At 40.4% G+C, this 8848-nt stretch overlaps 1 protein-coding gene across 2 annotated transcripts in view; it reads left to right on the plus strand.

Moving 5' to 3' along the window:
* The first annotated feature begins 3190 nt into the window (after nucleotides 1–3190).
* Nucleotides 3191–8848, plus strand: part of MTMR1 (myotubularin related protein 1) — a 73750-nt gene continuing 68092 nt past the window's right edge. Inside the window, exon 1 of one of the 2 annotated variants that reach the window (XM_008588513.1) lies at nucleotides 3191–3292. The gene's annotated coding sequence lies outside the window, so the exon portion shown is untranslated. The remainder of the gene's footprint in view (nucleotides 3293–8848) is intronic. The other variant, XM_008588514.1, reaches the window with a different exon arrangement.

The following is an 8848-nucleotide window of genomic DNA, read 5'->3' on the forward strand; positions in this document are numbered from 1 at the left end:
GAGGTAGAGAGACTAGCAGGTAAGAGGCTATTGTAGTAGGCCAGGTGAGAGGATGCTGGCTTATTAGCCCAGAGCCCTGGAGAGGAGGAGGGGAGAAGTTGTCAGAGTCTAGATATAATTCAAAGAAGACCTGCAGGGTAGAGCCAATAGGGTTTGCTGAAGATTGGTTGTGGAGTATGAGAGAAGAATTGGGAAGAATCCCAAGTTCTTATCTTGTGGATAAGTGGTGTTGCTGAGATGGAGAAGTCTCTAACTGGAACAGGGTTAGGAAATAGCAGGCTCTCAGCTCTGGACATACCAATTATGAGATGCCGATTATATGTTCCAGAGCAGATGTCAAGGAGGCAATCGGTTTGCTTATATGAACCTGGAGTTTCGGTGGTGTCTTGGATGGAGACCTAAATTGGGAAGGCTTTGGCATATAGATGGGGCTTAAATTCATGAGGCAGGAGGAGAACACAAAAGAATGATGGGGGTCTGCAAGAGGGAATTGGAATAGGAATAGGGCAGGGTGGATTTTCAGGATACTTAGCAGGTAAGAGTGACATGACCGGGCGAGCATTCAGATGTGAGGGTGGAGTGGTGGGTGGACTCCAGTGATGTAAACCTGGGCTTTTGGGCTGTGGTGGCTGGGTAACTGGCTGTGCTTTTCCTTGAGTTAGGAAACACAGGAGGGGGGAGTAAGTTGCGGGTCTGAGCGCTCGGTACCAGTTTAGACAGGCTGAGTTGGCAGGGTTTCTGGGCCAGACTAGTGGAGATGTCTTGTAGGAACATTGGCGTCAAGATCAGGAGAGTTCAGTTTGGAGAAAAAGAGCTGGGAGCCTCCAGCTTGCAAGTGCTTGTTGACGCCAGGAGTGTGGAGGGCAATTGCACAGATGAAAGAGAAGAGAGGGGAAGAGGAAACATGGTCTCCCTTCTCAGTTCTGTCATCTCCACAAACTCCACACTTTTCTTTGAAGAGTGACCCCTAGAGTGAAATCTGGCTCTGTGGGCGTGGCTCAACCATGCCGCCTGGACTGTGGGGCCCTCACCTCTCTTCTGAATACTGTACTTCTCTTAATAGTGAAAGCTGTGGTCCTGTGAGAGGATGTGGCTTGCTGAAAGTCACGGAGCTAGCTGGTGACAGAAGCAGGACTCGAGTCCAGGACTCCTGTCTACTAGCCCACTATACCACGCTGTGTGTAACTGCATTGGCCAGAGTGCTTCCGGTTGCAGGTGACAAAAAACATAACTCAATCTAGCTTACGCCAAAAAGGAGATGTCTTGGTTCACATAACTGCTCCAGGCAGGAGGAGAGATGGCCACGGGCATAGTCGAGGCCAGGGTTGCCAACAGTATTGTTAGGACTCCCCATCTCTTGCTTTTTCTTGTCTCACTTTTTATCTCTGTGTGTTCCTCAATGTGGTGGGGGGTGGGGAGTGGTCTTCAGCAGCTCAGGGTCCAAGAGGAAAGCCTGGGATTGGCCAGGCCTGGGTAGCTCACCTACAAGAGGAGGCAGGAGGAGCAAGGGGTCAGCTCCCTCCTGCCCTCTCCCCCACAGTATGCTGTGAAGTGGGGAGGGCCAGTTCCCCAAAGTAAAGAGAAGTGTCTTGATCAGAAGCAGGGGGAAGGAATGCTGGGCAGATGGTAACGATAGATCACTCACGGTCAACAGTTGGGTTTCTACAGTTTTTTCCTGTATTTGCAATTAGGGGTGGGTGCTGGCAGAGAAAAAGGCATTATGACAAGAAAAGCAGGCAGTAAAGGTGACTTCGCCTTTAAAAAGGAAACTAAAATCCCTCCTTTTCCCTCCTTCTCTCTCTTAGTTAGGAATTGTGGTAAACAGATTCCTGGCATATGATAGGAATTTCTGCCCATTCAGTGAGTGTTTTTACTTATATTTTCAGTCACGCAGATAACCACTGGGCTGTCTTGATTAGAAACTGCAATTTAGATCCCTAGTACAGAACATCAGTTTTCTATTTTACTACTTAGGTTATTTTACAGGTGTTTCTCCTTCAAATACATGAGTGTGGATTTAATTAGTGATAGGATTTTCTAAAGGTCTGAAACATTCTTTACAATGAAAGCTACTGGCAAGGTAAACTTTCATGAGTGTCTTTTGTCCTCTTGCTTGATTTCTTCAGTGTTTTGAAAAATTGCGAGAGGAGCCCAACCCTTGGGGGCAATTTTTAATTCTCTCACTGCCTAGTTTGCTTAGTTCTTTAGGTCATGTGAGCACAGCCTGACCACTTACCAGTCATGTGACCTTGGAGAAAACTGGAGCCTCAGTTTTCTCATCTGTAAAATGGGTCACTGTGAGGCTGGGTAAGGCTACCTGTGTGGAAATGCTTTGAACACTTCAGATCACTGTGAAAATGGGAGATGCCACTTTCTTTGCATTGTTGTGTTTGTATATAAGACAGTTGGCTAGCATCTGTAGTGCTGGCTTCAGTTCAGTGAGTCGGTCACTATTGGTTGAGCCATGTCCTGGAAGGACAGCTACTTTCTAACAGGGTATGTCGCCTCTGGACCTCACTTTTCTCAACTCAAAAACAAGCTGGCTAATCTCTGTTCTGCCATTTTGTCACACTGTGATTGTGAGGCTTTGTTATAAGAACAGCCAGAAGAGCTTTTTTTAAGTTGTCAAAGCACTTACAGAAATGTAAGGTAGCATTATTACTACACATAGAATGTCATTTTCCTAGTCTGTTCTTTATAAAATCACACATAATCATCTTTGCTCCATTAGGAGTCAGTTTAGTTCACTTGGAAGTACACTAATTTCTAGGTTTAAAAACACCAACATGAAATTGAATGTTTGAAAAGCATATGCTGTAAGATAAATATTTCACTTTAGAATTAATTTCTATATACATTACATTAAGAATATTTCTTCCATATAATTGTAATAGAGTAAAATTCCATCAAGTGATAGAGAATAACATGCTTAACTGTCTAACACCCAGAATCTTAGTTTTTTTTTTGAAAAAATTCGTTGATTCATTTCAAGTTAACCTGGAACCTAATCTTACATTCTAGTTGTCAGTTCATATTAAAATTCTTAGATTAAATGTAAAGATAACCAAATTGTCTAATAAAAGTCCATTCACCTAAAAAAGGAAATGTGCATATATCCCTATTCAGTGTTCATTTTTCTCAACTAGAGCCTGCTTTAAAATTTTTTAATCACGCTATTTCTTTTAGTCCTACAGGATCACATGTTGAATGGTGTAAACAGCTTATAGCTGCTACAATTTCTAGTCAGATTTCAGGTTCAGTGACATCAGAAAATGTATCCAGAGATTACAAGGTAAGCGGCATTGAGAGCTTAATTCATTTTCAGTATATTAAGTAGCCAAGACACTTTGCAGTTTTAATTCAAGTGAGCCTTTAGCCCCTTGATGCTCAACTGCCATTTACTTGGGAAAGGTTCTTTGTTGTTTTGAAATTTAGAAGAGAAATTTTACCAGTATCTAGTATATGTGGTCATAGTTTTGCAATTGAAGGGAAAAGCTGTCTTCAGATTATGATCATTCTTTTAAAGATCAAGTTTCAGTTTATTATAATAAATGCATATATTTTCTTTGTTAGTATTTTGAATTTGAGAAAATGTCCTGATGAATAGTATTTCTCTAAGTTCACAATTTGTTTTTGTATTTAGGTATTACCTGTAAGTATTCAGCATTAACATGTAATACTAGAATGCAAAAAAACTTGCAAAATCTTGAGTATTGTATGGGCAGCCTCATTTTTTGGTCCTTACTGATGTGACAGATCTCTTATTGTTTATTTTAAAAGCTGGATTCCCTGCTTAGTCTAAAGAGTGACAAGCTCCTTGTTGGCAGAGACTGGGGCTCCTTCACTCACCACTGGTTTCCCAGCACAATCCTAGAGCATATCGGTGCTCAAGAAGTACTTATGGACTCAATTAACCAAAAAAATACCGTGCTTGCTTCATCATTGTTAAGACTAAAGACTAACTTTGTTTTGACTTCAATAAACTATTAACAGGTACATTAAATGAAACCACATTTACATTTCAGCAGTAGTGTTTGCTTGAATTGAGCTTTCAGTTTATTGTAGTCATTTTTGCCTGCTAGTAAGAGATGATTGATTTTTCACAAGTATGTGCAAAATACATTTATTTGGTATCCTGGGCTACCATCAGTTAACAGTCTCTCAAAATTATGGTCCTTGCCAGACATCAAATCTTACAAATAGTTCAAGAATTACAATAAAGATCCTAATTAATTCTTAATAATGCTCCTTATTTAGGGGCTTTAGCCTCTGTTCCTCTTTAGCTCATAACATAAGTGCAGAAACTGACTCAAGAAATTATGTAATTGAGATTTGGCTATGGTGCTGTCTCTTTGCTTCATCCAAGCCAGCAGATGCCGTTGATTATGCCTAACAATGGAAGACATAGCTGTGGATTAGTAGAAATTGGATAATCTGCTCAGCTAGAAGAGTAACACTATATTCCTTAATAGTTTTTTCTGCTCTCTGGTTTTCCTGTTTGCCCACAAAGGAGCAGCTGGGGCTCCTGGTCCTCAAAACCTGGCTGGGCAAACATGCTGTCTCCAGGTGCAGTCCTACAGGATCACGTGTTGAATGGTGTCAACAGCTTATAGCTGCGACAATTTCTAGCCAGATTTCAGGTTCAGTGACCTCAGAAAATGTATCCAGAGATTACAAGGAGCAGCTGGGGCTCCTGGTCCTCAAAACCCAGCTGGGCAAACATGCTGACTCCAGGTGGAAGAAGCATTGGCTGCATCTCTGATGCCGGAGTGGCGGCCACCGAGCAGCTGAGGATCCCACCTGTCCCCGTTGCCCTATTGCCTTCACTTAAGTGGGAAACCGCCTGCTGAGTGGAGAGGCTCAAGGACCCATATTAACAGAGAATAGCTCTCGGACCTTGGGGTGATTTTCTTTACTATTAGCAGAGAATAGCTCTCGGACCTTGGGGTGATTTTCTTTATGGACAATTATGTGTTAACTACGTTTTCGTTATGGTTGAATAGTGTTGTGTGGGTTCTATAAAAGATTGATGTTGACTGTGTGCATAGCTTTATAAACCTTTACATTAATAGATCAGACTAGATTGATGTCGACTGTGTGTATAGCTTTATAAACCTTTACATTAATAGATCAGACTGAATTTGTACTTTAACGTGAAGCAGCTTTTTTTTTTTTTTTTTTTTTAGTCTATTTACAAATTCTGTGTAGCAGAGTTAGCTCATGTTGGAATGGTTTAACAGATGGTATTCAGAAAAAAATAAGGCTTTTCTATATTTTAAAAATTGAATTTTAAGTCCCTACATCAAAAAAAGAAAAAAAAAAAAAGAAAAGAAAATAAACAGAGTAGAGCCAAAGGTAAAAATGAACTATCCTATCAGTCCCTGAGGAAATTAATTAAAAGAGAAAGCAGCTTCATCCAATGGTAAACACATGGAAGCACTCCGATCATAGCTAAAGCTTTTGATTAATTAATTATTGTAAGAGAGCATGTTTTATAACTGTCTTTGTCATATTTGCCTTGTAGCCAAATCTGCAAAGTTGGCGTTAATTTTGTAATTCAGGAGCTGTTATGCTTTCTTCAAGGAGAGAGTTTTTTAAAAAATGAAAGTGTAAAATATTTCTAAGCCACAAGGATAATTGTGTATGCTACTTATAAAGTAGTTCTTAAAATCAGGGTAACCAAGAAGGGCCTTTGGGACCCCTGTGGCATGGGAGCCATTGCGTGGGGTTGGCCCTGAATGAAGGTCCAGATACAGTTCCTTGGGGATTTAAGTTGCAGTCATCAGTTGATAATATTTGAAATTATCTATTGTGTAAATATCTTATTTGAAATACCCACTTGATTTGGGGGTTAATTTATTATAGGTTACACTCAGTGTCAGTAGTTAAATGGGAGTAGAGTTTATGTGGAGCAGAACACTTTCATCTTATTTGAAATGCTGATTGTCTTCTGAGTTGCAGACTGCTGAGTAGTTCTGCATCATCTTCATCATCAACCCTGTAGCACATACAGGGCTCAATGGTTTCGTAATACTTTTTGACATGTCATCCATTTAAGCCTTAAACCAGTCAGGTAGCTATTACAATCATCGTTTAACAGATGAGAAAACCAAGGCCTAGAGATGTTAAGTGACTTGCTTAGGGTCGCCCAGTTAGATGGGATTTGAACCCAAGTTGTCCTATTGAAAAGCTGGAATGATTTTTCAATTTTGTCTCCCCTCCTTCAACTGTTTTTCAAAATATGGCCCTTGAGTCTTCCCACATCAGCACTCCCTGGGGTGCCTGTAAAAATGCAACTTCCTGGGCCCCATCCCTGACTCAGTGATTCGGAATCTCTGACAGAGGGAACCAAGTGCCTCATATATTTATTATGTACAGTAAAATCTGAAAACCTAAGCTTCCTAGATTAATATCTATTGAAATTGGTGATGGGACCATGCATTTCTGGTACATTCCTACAAATCTGAATAATTAGCAACTCATGTTAGATGTTGGAGAACAATTCTTTTATTACTCATTCATATCATAAATTGTCAGCTCAGGGTCAGATCAGCCAAAGTGTATAGTAAAAATATTAGTGGTATCACATGAGATGAGTTTAGATGGTATGTCTATGGATATATTTTAATAATTACATAATTTTATTGCGTATTAGAAAACCTAGTACATCAAGCTTGTGGTTTAATGGATGTTATGCTTATAGCAGGCAATTATAAAAAAGGAGTGGATTTTAAATCAGTATAAAGATAAATATTAATATTAGTACAGGTGATATGCAGATATAGCAAGCCAAACTTGTAGAGTTGGTGTGCGAAATGACAGAAGTTTGGCAAACATTGTCCAAGCTGAAAGAGTAGATAGCTATTGTGTTGAATTGTGGGTCAACTAAATTAATAAATGCACAGTTTAATACCGAGTAATCGTGAAGATTAGCCTGATAATTAAGACTACTAGAAGAAATGTAATTAAATGTTTCATTTTGCTTTCCCCTGACTTAATTGCTTTCACTTTTACTGGGCTAACGAATAGGTAAAAAAAATTCTCTCTTGAATTTGTCAAAAAATTTAAGAACAAAATCTGAATGTAATCTTCCATAGATTAGATGAAATAATACAGTTATGGATTATAATGAGACATTTTGGAAGTGACACAGTTATTAGTAGACACAGTTCTACTTGATCACAGCTTCCCTTGTTTGGAAAGTAGAACTAGGCCAGAAAGAGGGAACGTGATGGAGTAGTACAAACAGAATCAGTTAGCTTTGTGACCTTGTATAATCTGTGAGGCTCAATTTCCTTATCTGTAAGGATAAAAGGGTTTGGATTAGATTATAAGCCTCTAAATGCCTTTCTTTCTAGAACATTTTTAAATTATGTTTTTTGTCCAAAAGGATTTGATTCTGGCCAGCCTTATGGAAATTAGGACTCTGTAGTTCTAATGTGATCATCTTCCTTCTTCTGACTCCGTCACCATCACTATCACCTCTTTGTTCTTCACCTCTTCTTTCTCCTCCCTTCACCCATGCACACACAGTTGTTAGATATCTTCTCTAAACTTTCTGAAGAAAAAGGAGAAAATGGAGAAGGTTCTGTACTAAGTTTGATCATTGAACAGAATAGTACAGTAATTAAACTCTGAATCCTCAACAAAAATTTCCAGAAGGGCTTTGGAGGGAAGTGGGAGGCAGTATATGGGAAAGGCTTCATTATACTTGGGCTAGGTCTTGGTTAATAATTCTTAAATTGGGTAGTAGTCTATGAAAAGGGAGCCGTGAGCATGATCTTTCAGAATCCATGCCTGTAATCCATTGTTGATAGCCTGGCCTCATTACTTAGTAAATCATAGATTGCAAACTCAAATGCCTACATGGGACAGTTAACAAGCCAGGCAGACATGGAGTAGTGCTGTGAACAACTGGAGAGTACAGAATGCCTTCCTAAAAACAAAAACAAAAAACACCTCTGCTAGTGCCTATTTGTGCAGTAGGCCTCCAGGTTGTAACTAATGTAATAGACAGAAAAGTGCTATACTATCTGCCAGGGTTCTTGTGAGAAAGAATTATTTCTTTAAAATTTTAAGACTTGGACTTCTGCTTCTGGGAAGATGGAGCAGATGTACTTTCTTTTAATTCTTCACATTAAGTACAACTAAAAACCCTGGATGATATCTATAAAATAAACATAAGAACACTCTGAAAAGTAGAAGGCAGCAGACTGGCTAGGGACCTTAGGACCTAAGGAATGACGTGGTGGTGAGTTGCCTGGGTTTTATTTTTGCCACGTGTATCCCAGACTCATTGCTGAAAAAGCCAGCCAGTCAGAAATGCCAACAGGTGACAAGAAAAGCCTATGTTCTGTCTAGCCAGAGGAACAGGAAAGGGACAGCCTAGCAAAGAGAAAACTTTTACATACTAACTACTCTACTCCAGCCAAACACCACAGAAAAAAAAAATGTGGCCCCACACCCACCCCATAAGCAAAGCCAATTGGGGAGCATAGATTCTACCCTTGCCACCTTGCCAGGCTATAATGAGGTACACCAACCCCCTGCAGGGGTGGTGTCAGAGGAGGCCTAGTGGAGAGTCAGGACTTTAACTGCTAGCCATTGGTGAGGAGGCTACCCACCCCAGTGTGGTGTCAGTGAAGGCCAGGTGGGGGCCAGTAATGAGGCACCCCTTCCCATCTCAACCTAGGGAGGTTTCTGTGGAAGCCTAGTTGGGAGTTAGAACTCTCGCCCCTGCTCAGCAGTAACAGGGAACTCCCCCACCCTCCAGTATCAGTGGAGGCTGAGTAGGAAATCTGGACTCCTTCTTTTACCTGGAAGTAATGAAATAGTGCCCCCCCCCCCC

This window comes from Galeopterus variegatus, unplaced genomic scaffold, assembly GCF_000696425.1.
Source record: "Galeopterus variegatus unplaced genomic scaffold, G_variegatus-3.0.2 Scaffold4870, whole genome shotgun sequence".
Taxonomy (NCBI): Eukaryota; Metazoa; Chordata; class Mammalia; order Dermoptera; family Cynocephalidae; genus Galeopterus; species Galeopterus variegatus.